The sequence below is a fragment of the Stigmatopora argus genome, chromosome 18 (genome assembly GCF_051989625.1).
Source record: "Stigmatopora argus isolate UIUO_Sarg chromosome 18, RoL_Sarg_1.0, whole genome shotgun sequence".
Lineage (NCBI taxonomy): Eukaryota > Metazoa > Chordata > Actinopteri > Syngnathiformes > Syngnathidae > Stigmatopora > Stigmatopora argus.
In genome coordinates, this window is record NC_135404.1 from 8,751,804 (window position 1) to 8,766,045 (window position 14,242).

The 14,242-nt window shown below is 38.7% G+C and overlaps 2 protein-coding genes across 6 annotated transcripts in view; one reads left to right on the top strand and one right to left on the bottom strand.

Annotated features, from left to right (window-relative positions):
* Positions 1-14,242, top strand: part of LOC144093249 (glutamate receptor ionotropic, delta-1-like) — a 108,872-nt gene that overhangs the window by 89,190 nt on the left and 5,440 nt on the right. For 2 of the 5 annotated variants that reach the window (XR_013306246.1, XR_013306250.1), the window contains exons 19-23: positions 1,946-2,083; positions 5,161-5,272; positions 11,142-11,274; positions 12,055-12,803; positions 14,092-14,173. The gene's annotated coding sequence lies outside the window, so the exon portion shown is untranslated. Of the gene's footprint in view, positions 1-1,945; positions 2,084-5,160; positions 5,273-11,141; positions 11,275-12,054; positions 12,804-14,091; positions 14,174-14,242 lie in introns of those variants that run through there. The other 3 variants (XR_013306247.1, XR_013306248.1, XR_013306249.1) reach the window with 3 other exon arrangements.
* The window catches only part of smim36 (small integral membrane protein 36), a 117,577-nt gene that overhangs the window by 46,422 nt on the left and 56,913 nt on the right, over positions 1-14,242 (bottom strand). The gene's annotated exons all lie outside the window — the stretch shown is intronic.

The window sequence follows — 14,242 nt, forward strand, 5'->3', positions numbered from 1 at the left end:
GACAATAAAAGTTGAGTAGCGCTTCGCTCGCGTTGCGCTTGCCTCTCATTCAGTAAATCTTACCTAACATCCTTTCTAAAAGTGGCACTTTCCCATCTATGAGAGTCTATCATCTGTCTTAGGGTGAAGCAAATCATAAAAGATGGCTCTTTGTCTCCACGACAACCGCTCGTCAAGACGGGAATTTAACACGTGTGGCGTTGGGTCCACTGCGTCGCTATGACGACGGAGATGATGGAGTCAGAGGAGAGGGGCGCTGCGGGCTTTTTCAAGGAGCTTGAAGAAAAATAGAAAACGGGCTGGTCACATTACAGAGTCGAATATGGAAAGCTTTTAGTGTCTGAACACACTTAGGTAAAATATGACCTGGTCAACTCACACTCGCACTGAAAGAAAAGTGGAAGGCTGAAACCCATAATTACTTTTTCTGCCTTTTCATTATAGGTGTATGCTTCAGTGCATTTTTTTTGGTCTCTTTCACTTTTCCTTTTCTTTCTCTTTCTCCTTTTCCCAGTTGGGAGTTACACAATACTAGCAATCACCATTATTATAATTATCCTGCAAATTTGCTAAATATAGGAAGCATAACCCAAAAGCACCCGATTTTGTTCTTAATCTTTTATTCGCCACTTGGCATATAACCTCAGTTGGCATGCTGCGAATTGAATTGAATGCTTTTATTGTCATTATACAAGTATAGTGATATTTAAAGCTTCACCACGTAGTGCACAAATAACCAGCAAAAACAAACAGACAAATGAATAATCATTAAATAATAACATTACCTCATAAATAAGTAGTCAACATAATAAAGGGCAACACGGGCTGGCTCTAGAGGTGACTGTGTAGTTCCCTTCAAAAAGAGGGCATTCAAACAAAGCACCTTCTCTGTCCGTGTATGTTCATTAAAATAAAAATTGAAGAAGTAGTCAACAACATAAATAAATATGTGACTTTGCATATTCTCTACCTCGGTCACAGTCTGCAGAAGTTCCCCATCTTGTGGAAGACTTCCTGTATGTGGTTCCAGTTTTTGTCCAAATTTACGTCTTTTGAGTAATGATTTGATTTGATGATTCTTAAGGATCCTATTTACTTTGATTTGCTTTGTACTTTGTGCTTTGCTTTGTTGTACTGTCTAATTTATAACTATGCCTTTTCTTGCTACTGGCACAATGAAATTTCCCAAATACAGGATGAATAAAGTTATCCAATCCAATCCAATCAAAATAGAACAAACAAACAAAATAAATGCAAATCATCAAAAAACATTAAAAACAGTTATGTATATAATTCAGGATACTCTGCTTGCTTTTGACCTTGATTTTGCTGCAGCAAGCTCGTTTTTGTCCATTTCTTTCCTGTTGCTTAAACCTGAGTGTGAATGACTTTATACTGTTAATATATGCCGCAAAGTTTTACCTTTTAAGTTTTTCAAACGGTGATCTGCCTTGAGATTTTTCCCCATGCAAAAAGTGCACCTTCGCTCAAAACGGGCTATAAAACGTCACCCTCGTTTGAGGACACGCCCTTTATGAGCGATGGCGCCAATATTTTAGACGTTATCACCTCACTGCTTTGAAAGGGTCGCTGAATGTCTCTGTGAAATTCACCAATGGCGTTCTACCTCAAGGCCAAATGCTGCCTTTTAGCGCTTGAATCATGGCTGGCTGTAACCGAGGCCTGGCTATCCTTCCATTTGTCATTTTAAATCTAAGCCTGGGACTCACGAGTAGATACTCGTTGAGGAACCCAAAAAAAAAAAGTCTAGAACGACTTTGAGGAGTCCCGTAAACGCTGCCGATGTGCCCCAGAACAAATGGTCGCCAGCTCTGCGGTGGGCCACTCTCCATTTGGAAGGCAGAGGCATAGACATTTTTCTGTTTAATGACGTGCATGTCTAGCGCGACGCGGCTCAAATGGCGTTTTAACGGCGTGCTGTCAGTTTGCAGGAGCCGGCGTGGAACAATTGGCCACCTGGGAAAATTAGGAGGAGGCAAGGACGCGGCCAGGAAGAGGAGGAAGAAGCAGAAGATGGAGCTAATTGGACAATGAAACCAGGAGGCAAAGGTGCTGCATTAAGGTAATTTGACAACACACACATTCCATGTACAGGGGGGCTTTTAATTGTGAGTTCAAGTTGTTCAATGACCAACTCGTTGGAGAAAATGGAGGTCAGGTTGAAGGTGGGCCGCCCGGTAGAATAGTGGTTAGGGCGTCAGATTGGCGGGGTGTGATCCCAGGTCCGGATCTTCCTGTGTGGAGTTTGCATGGTCTCCCCTGGCTTGGGTGGGTTTTCTTCAGGTGCTCCGAATGAATAACATTTTAATTTGTTTAGAGTGCAGTATAATGTTTTTTACACATTGTCCATCTATTTTTTTTAATTAATTAAATGTTTACATATAGAGACCGCACTGGATTTTCCTTGCCAATTCACGCAAATTTTTCATTCATTCATTTTCGGGACCCCTTATCCTCACAAAGGTTCCGGAGGGCTGCCAATCACAGGGCACTAGGAGACGGACAACCATTCATGCTCATAGTCACACACTGGGGCAATTTAGAGCACTCAACCAGCTAGCTTAGCATGTTTTTGGGATGTGGGAAGAAACTGGAGTACCTGGGGCACATGTGTCAAAGTTGCAGCCCGGGGGGCAAATCTGGCCCGCCGCATCATTTTGTGTGGCCCGGGAAAGCAAATCATGAGTGCCGACTTTCTGTTTTAGGATCAAATTAAAATGAAGATTATATGTGTATATTAAATTTCCTGATTTTTCCCCTTTTAAATCAATAATTGTATATTTTTTCTTTGTTTTTAGTTCAAAAATCATTTTGTAAAATCTAAAAATATATAAAAAAGCTAAAATAAACATTGTTTTAGATCTATAAAAAACTGAATATTCAGGTCTTTTAATCAATTTATTAAAAAAAATCTAAATATATCTAAAATGGTCCGGCCCACATGAAATCGAGTTGACGTTAACGCGGCCCGCGAACCAACCCGAGTCTAACACCCCTGACCTGGAGAAAACCCACGCAAGGCCGGGGAGAGCATGCAAACTCCACACTGCGAGAATACCCTTGGGATCAAACCCTCGTCCACAGAACTGACGCGCTAACCACCGACTTTAAAATCTTAGATATACATAAAAATGACTATTGTATATATAAAAATATACACTGTGGATGCCTAGGATGTTAACCTCAGTTGTTTGCATGCTCCATTGTCTTTCTGGTGGCCCAGCTTGGATCACCGGTTGGAGCAACTTATTAAATATTTGCGATAACGCGCTTAAAGCAATAGAAACAGGCATGTCTGAGTGTGATTATTAATTTGCATGTTGGCAAAAATACTGTTTCCTTGTAGCTGGGAGCCATCATTTACCGCTAACTTCTCCCAGTCCAAACGGATTGGACATCTATTGGCATCCATGGCAGCCGGTTAGTTCATTTTGCGATGCCCCCAGTACTTGAATTGCAAAATTCATGTTTGAGCCACGTCGTCATGGTAACAGAGACATGGAGGTCGGAGAGGTTGTACACGAGGTTTCCGCACGACGAGACACAATTGTTGTTTTGCAAAACCACCGGTTTCGTTCTTGGTTGTCACTTTCCAGGAGAAAAACTAAAGAGAAAACATGCTTGGGGAAATGAAAAAGTCACAAAAGTAGAAACGAACTGCTTTCATCAATGAGCGCCAATTTGTTTGCAGCATTGTTGTTGTTGTTGTTGTTGAAACACATCCGCGGGATGGCTTTCAAACGACAAATGTAGCTAAAACAAAATCAATGGAAAAAAAATCAAGCTCACTGATAAACTCAATTAACGATCCAAGACCCCGGCGCTAGTGTGATAATGAGTATTTAATGCAACAATCTTTAATCGTGTCAAAGGTGTCCGTTGAATAAGCAAAAAAAAAAAGGACAAACGCCTTTTGTGTTCATCCGATTGCTAAACACTTTTAAATCAATCTTTCTGCTCTTGGCAGCCCCGACGGAGGAGTGGTTAGAGTGTCGGCCTCACAGTTTTGGGGTCGAGGGTTTAATCCCAGGTGGGTTCTCAGTGTGTAGAGTACGTGTCAAAGTGGCGGCCCGGGGGCCAAATCTGGCCCGCCGCATCATTTTGTGTGGCCCGAGAAAGTAAATCATGAGAGCCGACTTTCTGTTTTAGGATCAAATTCAAATAAAGAATATAGATGTATATTAAATTTCCTGATTTCCCCCCTTTTAAATCAATAATTGTAATTTTTTAATCATTTTTTTCTGTGTTTTTAGTTTAAAAATCATTTTGTAAAATCTAAAAATATATATAAAAAGCTAAAATAAACATTGTTTTAGATCTATAAAAATATTCAGGGCTTTTAATCCAGTTCTTTTAATCAATTCATTAAAAAAAAATCTAAATATGATATCTAAAATGGTCCGGCCCACATGAAATCAAGTTGACGTCCTTGGTGTATAGTTTGCGTGGCTTTTCTCCGGGTGCTCCGGTTTCGGTTGAACACTCTGAATTGCCCCTTACTTTAAGTATAGTTGTCTGTTTTGTTTTGCCCACTGATTGGCTGGTCGAGGATTCCCCCTCCTTGTACCCGAGGTCAGCTAGGATAGGCTCCAGCACCCCCCACGCGACGCTTGCAAGGATAAGAGGTTTAGAAAATGAATGAATCAATGACTCTACTCTCAATAAAAAGCCATTTGATTCAGCTCGGTAGGTCAGAAAAAGAGATAAAAGTGCCTTCCAATCTTTCCGGCCTTCATCCCTGCCGGGTGCGCCGCAATTTCGGGCGGAAACTTCAGAGCGGCCGAGGTAAGGCGCTCAAGCCCGCTCTTTAAACAGAATAAATTACCGCACACGTTGGCCACTTCGCTCGGCGTTTCCGAGTGCATTTGGCTGACGGTGGACGGCCGCAATGAACATTTAATGCGGGACTCGCAATGTTTTGGGCTCCATTGAAAGCCAAGGAGAAATGATTTCAAGGCCAAAGGGCGTAGAAATGATCAGTTGAAAAAGGTCTTTTTTGGAAAACGGTTTGAAATCATCATATTTCGTCGCACAATACTAAGAAAAATTGTCACAAAATGTATGGAGGAAAACTGGAATGACAGTCCCGTCTCACTTCAGTCGTTCATTTTCATAATGGATGTGTTACTTTACTTGCAGATATTCTGACTGATATTTGGCCATCTGGTGGAAGAGAATTTAATCGGAGTCGACGTGGATCATTCAATCGTGTCTAATCCAGTGCAACTTTAAAGAAGTCAGCCATGTGCAGGTGAGAGAATGGAAATCTAACGAAAAAGTGTGTGTATTACTTTGGATTCGGGTGATGACAACATAATTGGTGGAGAGAAAACGATTCTTATCACGACAGAAGTTTCCCACTTCAGTTTCTGCAAGGGAAATAGTGGTTAGTTTTGTTCACAATTTAAAAAATATATATATATATATATATATATATATATATATATATATATATATATATATCGTATTTTCACGGCTATAAGGCGCACTTAAAAGTCTTAAATTTTCTCCAAAATAGAAAGGGCGCCTTATAATGCAGTGCGCCTTATAGTCGTGAAAATACGGTATATATATTTTGTGTTTTCTTTATCTTTCATACTTGTTTATTTTCATTAATTTGTTTTCCGCTTCAAATTTTGCACATTTTGTAATGTCACAAAAGAAATTGTTGTTCATTTGTGAAGGAAACAAATAGGCAAATTCAAGCTATAATTTGAGACAAGTCGTAATATTATGAACAAACCAGGAAGGCAAGAAAGTCATATTTTAAGAGGAGAGAACGTAATAATTTTTATCCTCGTATTATTTTATTTTGGTGGAAAAACACATTAATCAGATAGGATATTGTTCTCACAAAGTACAGAAACTTTATTTCTATCATTATACAAATTTGGTTCATGATGAACTAAAGGAAAAAGCAGGGATGCCAGATCATGTTTTTAAAAGATTTTTTGCGAGAAATTGGGTTCATTGATTTTTTGGGGGGGTATTTGGTTGCTTGCTTAGCAGCGAAACAAACAAGCAGCATTCCCCAGTAACGAGTTTTTTTTATTGAAAGCACAAAAAGCTTGCTATTTACTGCCTCTTGACTGTTATATTCATTTTTAATGACACACTTCTATTCATGCTGCCTTTGCGCGCCTTTAATAGTACTATAACGTTAATATGGTAATAACACATTGTGCAAATAGAAATTTTGACAACGAATGTCAATCATTTCACCCTTAAAATATGCCATGCATAGGTAAAGTGTCATAATAATACTGAACTAGTACAAGTATAACAACGATAACATGCATTTTTCCCCAACAATCCGATTAAATCAATCAAAAGGCAAAACAACTATTAATATTTTCTCAAACAGAAAGATTTTCTTTACAATATCTGAAAGGTTTCATCGACAAAATTGCCAGAAACTTCAAAATAGCTTTGCCGTGTTTATGTCTATATGGTAAATATATTGTATTTAATTGATTGAACACCCTTGTTGCAGATTTTGGTTTAATCTAATAATAAGATGGTCTCCATTCATTGCAAATTCCTGCCCTCACCTCTGTCCCTATTGACATTCTAACCTGAAATGTAAGCAGCTCCTCCATTTCATATTTAACGCATATCCTGCAAATTTGATGATAATCAAGAGGGCGGAAATGAGGGGTGGGGGGTCTGCGGTTTGCGCTGTTTCCGGGACCCGGCCTCCAGGGCGTAGAGTTTTAATCCGTACAGGGGGGCGTGGCTGAGTGAAAGGAGAGTATAAATCAGGAGCAAGATAACTTGCAGAGCAATAATTCATAATTTTTTTTTAGTGTTTCAGTGTTGAAATATCTTTTTCAGTATCACCCACCGCTTTTTTTCTATTTCCTTGAACCATATTATTCCATTAAGAATATCCAGCTATTAGTCCTCAGTTAACATTTAAAATTTATTTTTTTAATACTGTTGAAAATGAGGGTCTATTGAGACCGAACACAATCGTGATTTTTAGCTTATTAAAATCAGACTTAGCGTGTTCAGTTGTCCTCATGAAAGGAAGTTAAAAATACTCCGACACAGGTTGTAATTGGGTGGTCTTGTCATGCTCCTCGCAGGTGGTCTTTCAATTTCCATTGCAGACTGTCACCTTCCTGAGATTTTTTTAATCTATGCTAGTGATATGCAAGGACACATTTTGGCGACTGTCTGAAATTTGCCCTTCTAAAGCTATTATTAATGCTTTTGCCAGAAATATGCACTTATTCATTCATTTTCTGGGGGGTGCTGGAGCCTATCCCAGTGAACTACAGGCACCAGACAGGTTAGTATATTACGTATTTCATGACCCATAAATATGCGCTTCCTTCGATGCATAGACGAATACAAAATAAATCAAACAATTACCTACTTGCATTCCAGCTAAGCATTTTTCCCGTTAAAGAAATTGCTGATTAAATGCAACAAATATCACCAGATTTTTTTCAAAATAGCAACACTTGTCGGGCACGCGGGATTCAAGTTGTCAAGAGGCCAAGACTCTTGACTTAATTAATTGAACAGGCTGGTGACGGGCAAAAAAGACAAGGTCTCGAGGTGGGAGGAGGACATTTTATTCTCGTTATCCGTAGCTGTTTTTCTTTTTAAACGCTGGAAAGATGAAAGTCTGCAGTCGGAAAAGGTGAAGGTCACGTGAATGAGGCTTTATCAATAATTCAGCACGCCCACTTGCACGTAATGCTAATGACAATAAGATTATTTAACTTTTATGTCTTTCTGTTCCATTGAAAAATGTCTAGTCTGATTTGTCTTTAACCATTTGGACTGGGAGATAAAAAGAAAACCTTTGTGCCAATAGGGACCCCTGCGTTTAGAACCAGAAGGCATTGCCACGTAACGCCGTCTCATCCCCGCATAATCCGCATCTCGTCCAGGAAGCTCTGGGAGTCTTGTGGCCTCCTTTTAGCAGGCTTGTCCTGGACTTTGTTGTGATTAGACACGCGAGCGCAGGCGAGCAGTTGTAAAGGAGGATCAAAAGTCATTTGCGGGGTATTTGGACGCTCAGATGGGAACAGGGGAGCGAGCGGGGAAAGCTGTCGGGCTCTGGGAGGAATGTAATGTGCCACAATGTCCCCCATGTGGACAATTTTTTACTTTTATGTGACTGGACAATACACAAGCATAGTGCGGAATGCAAACTGGGTTATTCTATGGGATTACCACCGCCAGTGAGGGGAACCGGCGGAAAGCTGTAATGTATTCGCTATGTCTGCTCGGGTGCCTGTTTGTGTTTGAGATAACTCAGGAGAGAATAAAGGGATTTAAGAAAGAAAAATAAATGTAATTGGCAGCATATGCTTTTGATATGAAATGGAGGAGGAGATTAAATGTTGGGCTAGGGAGGTCAGAGATTACTTGGCAATGGATTATGCAAGATAGGCTGGTTGAACACTCTAAATCAAGGGGGGCAGATTCGGGTTGGTTCGCGGGCCGCGTTAACGTCAACTCGATTTCATGTGGGCCGGACCATTTTAGATATAATATTTAGATTTTTTTTATAAATGGATTAAAAGAACTGGATTAAAAGCCCTGAATATTCAGGTTTTTTTATAGATCTAAAACAATGTTTATTTTAGCTTTTTGTAAATATTTTTAGATTTTACAAAATGATTTTTGAACTAAAAACACAGAAAAAATGGATTAAAAAATTATTGATTAATTATTGATTTAAAAAGGGGAAAATCAGGAATTATTTCTGTGAAAGTTAATATCGTGAAAAAAAAACGCTTATAATCGGGTTTGGCATCAGGGGAAATTAAGAAAAACCCTCAAGTAATTCTCTAGAAAAATGTAATTGTCATTCAGAAAAAAAGGATTTTCTCAGTGAAGTCATCCCAAAACAAAAATGGCGGCAGGAAACGCCAACAACAATTGACTGTTTTTCACACACATACACTCAAACATTCAGTCTTTGCAGCAACATACATAAAGATGGCACACGCAACGTCAACCTTACCTGCAGCAAAGGCTGACCACACACACACACACACACACACATACGCACACACACACAGCAACACAAAGTGAGTTATCTCCTTTCATATTTATTTCCTCTTTGCATTCTGCATCCATACATTAATGCTGCATGAGGACAAAACTTTAGAAGCGCTGCAATTTTTGCCGAAGAGCACCTCGGGGGGACCATTAATTCACTCTATGACGGTAATGCGTGTCAAATTTATTGGAGCTGGGAGAGCTGGCTGTAAATGATCATGTTTGGGAAGCACATCCAGTGATTTATTTTGTGTTTGCCTGCTCTATCATAATTTGTTGCTCTTGTTTGACTTATACCTTTGCCTCGAGTGATTGATTGGGCTTCTTTCATTGGTCAATGGCAGCCAATTTGAGCTAGAAGGGCTGGCAGTGAATGGTCGTGTGTTAGTGCAAGTGAAAGTTTCTGAGGTGAGTGTTTATTCGTATCTTATTGACGGCAATAGAGGGGGACTGGGAGGGCTGGCCATCTTAAAGTGGGTTGAAATCACAACACCGTGCAGGCAAATTTGTTTGGAAAGCACAATTCAAGCCAAAGTAATTCAAAGTGCTTTGCTTCACATTAAAAACGGCAAACGCAATTAAAAACAACAGCCCGTAGTCAATCTCCGTTAAAAGCTAAAACGCTAAAACACTAAAACTACATGAAAAAGACCTATAAAAGCAGTGCCGACTTTAAACATAACTAGAAAATTTGTAAAGCTGTAAAGATTTTAGTCAAAGGCAGCAGGGGGCCATCCACCTTCATTTAAAATAGGAAAATCGACCAAAAAACTTTGAATGTTGAACATCTAATTAAATAGTTGACTTGTCTTTGACAATAAATGTAACCGCTATATTATTCCAATGTCTTACTAACATTTACTTGATTTATTGGGAAGTCCATTTAAAATCAACTCAAGAGCGCCACCATTTTTTTTATCCATTTTGACCGAGATGGCAATAAAATAGTTTTTTTTCCTTCCTTGATTTCATTAAAAACAAAAACGAAGCTAGTGTGTGTGTATGTTAGCTGAATTGGCACGTTAATGGTGCAGCAGGTTAATTGCCAGTCGGCTTCCATCTGCTGCTGAGTGTGTGTTTGTGTGTGTAAATTTGTGTACACGACACAATTTAAACGTTATTTTGCAGATGTAGGCACGTGATCGCCACTTTTGGCGGAGTGTTTTTGCGATAAAAGGCAATGGCGTCATAAAGTCACATTTGGGTCAGTGACCCCGTGAGAAGAATAACAGGGGTGCTGTACATGTTTCATTTTGTAGTCATCATCTTCATAACAATAGTAGCTGAGCTGGACTCATTAAAAATGCATTTCTGTGTATGCACGATGCTATTTTTTGAGGGGGGTTTTGCGCATGGTTGCTCATGTTTTTTGTTATTAAACGTCACAGAAAGTGCTTTAGTGGCACTTTGGTTTTGTTGTGGCTGTTTTGTTTATTGGAGGGAAATGCTTTCCAAGATTCACCTTGTGAATTAAATTGCAGTTTGACGTTTGTAACTTTAAGTTAGTGTATTTTTGTTTGTGTGTTTGTGTGTGCATTGATTGAAATTCAATGTGTGATCATAATAGATGACTCCAAAATGTTCTAAACATTTTGTGCTTCAGGTTTGGTGATAACGAGGTGTAACATGTACCTTTTGTATATATATTTTTTAATTTATTTTTTTCTATTTTTGGGGTTGGGGTAGATTAATCCGATTATTTTAATTAAATTGACAGTGGAGGAAATGCAGAAATTTAAATTAATTTTCATAAAGTAATCATGTTAAATCTAATATATTCCATTAGAAATTCTCCCAAAATTAGAACAGTTAACAAAGTTAAAGACAATAAACCACACCAACGCATTTACCAAATATCCATTCAATTTATATGGATAAATAATTTGCTATGAATGAACAAAGTGTAGAGAAAATGCTATTTACATATGTAAAAAAAAAAAAGAATTGTGCCAGACATTTGCTCTTATTTCTTTTCAATAGAAATTGTGTCAGTGAAGACATCATTAGCATTACAATGATATATGATGCAAAAAAGAGACGATTAATTAATTAATGACAATAACTCATCTGGGTTAAATTTCCTTTTTCTGTTGCAGGTGACAAACTAAATTCTTTGGGGATGTTAAATCATGTGCAGCGCAATCCCTGAATTACACCTACTGAAATACTGGATAAATATCAGTGAAGCAGTAAATACATAAAAGGAAGAGAAGATCAAACTGGATGCATGTGAGTTCTATTTGTTATTTTGTCATGGAATCCATCTCATCAACTCTGTTATTTTCTTGTTGGTGATAAATTTGGCAGCAAACGCAAGCCGGGGGCCTTTTTTTCGTTGACTTTGCTGTTTGCGTTGACAGCCTGCGGGAAACTAAAGTGCGCCCACTTTGTTTGATGTTGTCACTCAGCGTTCAGCATTGTCACTGAGTCGGAATGGGGGCGACGAGCCCACAGTAGAGAAAATACACAATCCAGGAGGACTAGATAGCATTTTTTTAAATTCTGGGGTATAAAAGCCTTATAAAGTCTGTTACTTCTCTGACTAAGCTTTTGCTACTACAGAAAACTACCCATATAGTTCATATTATCTTTCACTGTACATCAATATGTTTTTTAAAATTAAAATGCATGTTATTTTTTTTTAAGAGAATGGGAATCCTATATTAAATCTCAAGTTTTGGATTCCATACCCAAACATTAGTTCCCACCAATCTTAGACTTAAAAATAGAGCTTCCAAATGTAATTTACTGAATAAATAGCAGTCTGAAAACTTCTGTAATATAAAATTCAGCAACATTTTGTGATATTTATAAACAATTTGAAACCTTTTTTAAATGAGGCTGCCCGAATTGCTCGCAATTTTAGTCTATTTACCGTCTCCTCGTAAATTGCATTTCTAGTTTGTTCTCAAAACAGGATGAGGAGAAGAGTTAGCATGTAAATATGAAATTCATCTCTAGGCACCCTTGCAAAAGATTTGATATATGTCCTTTTTTGTGTGTGATAAGGAGTTAAGAAAAGGAAAGAAGATTGATCGCGGAGATAAATCCCAAAGTATAAAAACAGTGTTCATCTGAGGCATCTCCATCTCTTGTGATGGAAACTGCTGGCCGCCGATGATGAAATATTGACAGCCCCTCACCACAGGATACCCCGAAAAATAGAAGGAAAAAAAAGAACTAACACGAAGCCAAAAGCGTAGACTTCAGCGTCGACGCAAACTCAAGACAGTTGAGCTGGGCGAAGAATCACAAAGTTAAAGTAGGTGTATAATTTTTTTTTTTCTTCGAAACCCCATTGGCCAGTTGCTACGCTGTGTCTCCATGGCAACCTGTCTTATCTACTACACCTGATCTGCTGGTGCTCTCAGGTGAATTAGTCTGCGTGCGGGTGTCAGTGGACTAAAGAAAAAAGAAAAAAAAACAAAGGACGATGAGGGAGATGCCAGGATTGAAGCAATTACTGGCGCTTTCTCGTCCTTGTTATCCTTTCCAAATGTCAGCTGGGAGATTTAGGGGGGATGAAGACCACCGATGAAGAGGAAGTGGAAAGGTGTTGAGACCTGTTCACATTTTCAAATGTCTTTTTGTCAACACATCTGCAAATTTTATGAAGCACAACCAATGATTTTTTTCCCTTTCATTTCTCACGCTTGTCTTCTCTTTCCACAGATTGACAGCGATAGACGTCCACTCCATTTGCACCAGGAGGACTGGCGGTAGTTAATCACGTTTCAGGCAAAGTGAAACTTTCTGAGGTGAGTTGACTCATCATGTGATATCGGTGATGGTAATAGAGACTACCGTATTTTCATGGCTATAAGGTGCACTTAAAAGTCTTAAGTTTTCTCCAAAATAGACAGGGCGCCTTATAATCCAGTGTGCTTTATATATGGAAAAAAAATTAAAATGTATCATTCATTGAGGGTGCGCCTTATAATGTGGTGCGCCTTATAGTCGTGAAAATATGGTAAATTCTTTTTATTTGAGAGGGCTAACAGTGGATGATCACAATTGTTCTAAGACAAAGTTCTAAATTCCCTAATCTATGTAAAGTCATTGGAATACTGCAAAATAAATTTGGTATCATTGGAAGCTCTGAATGTCCTCTATATAGCAATTAATGCGATAGGATGCACTGGGCGGGAGATATTTAGGTTTACAAATGTTCTCTACAGAGGACAAATTTGAACTACTGGTAGTCAGGATTGCCTGCAAATGTATTTGGGTTTTAGTTTAAAGCTACCTCAGAAGTTGAGTTAAGCACTTTAGTTTGACTTGCACTGTGAGAAATTGATTTTTTGAGCTAGAAGGATCTTTTGTCGTGACTGCAAATTTTTGAATTCCATATTCCGTTTATTTAAGACTATGTTTAATCGAATTGAATGCTTTTTATTGTCATTATACAAGTACCGTATTTTCACGACTATACAGCGCATCGTATTTTTAGCCGCAGTGTCAGTAACAAGTGCTATTTCTGTATTTTAAACACACAAAGGACGCACCGTTTTTATAGACGCAGCCAGTCACTGCGCAGGACTTTTTCTACGGGAAAATAGTAGTGGGGGGCTTCTTGCCGTAGTTGGCCTATCGACTGATTTGTTTTATTTTATCGTGATAACAATTTTAGTATTGGTCCATATATAAAGCGCACTGGATAATAAGGCGCCCTGTCTATTTTGGAGAAAATTTAAGACTTTTATGTGCGCCTTATAGTCGTGAAAATACGGTAAGTGAAAGTTTCTGATGTGAGACTTTACTCCCAATGAATTGACTGTCATTGTCGACGCCATTCCGACTAGGAGAGGCTGGCAGTGAATGACTGCTGCAAGCCCTCCCAGTGAAAATGGATTGGACGTCTGTCAGTAGTACTGAAACATTCATACAAAAAGAGCCAGATACCCATTCAGTGCATATTTAGCCATTTTAATAATGATTGTTCCAACAGATCAGAGAGAATATACGTGATTATAGTCATATGCTCCATTTGTCTGTATAAAGGTTTATTATGCATGAATAGTGAAATCCAATTTTGGGTTGTTTTAGCCTTGGCAGAGGTCTGCGTGGTGGTTTTCCATCGTCGAGGCAGCAGAGGATGCTACTGTCCCACCGAAATGGACATGAAAAGGTATGACATTATCCAGTGGTTCTTTATGAGCCAAAAGTCAATGATGCGTTGTATTTTGTTCAGTCCGAT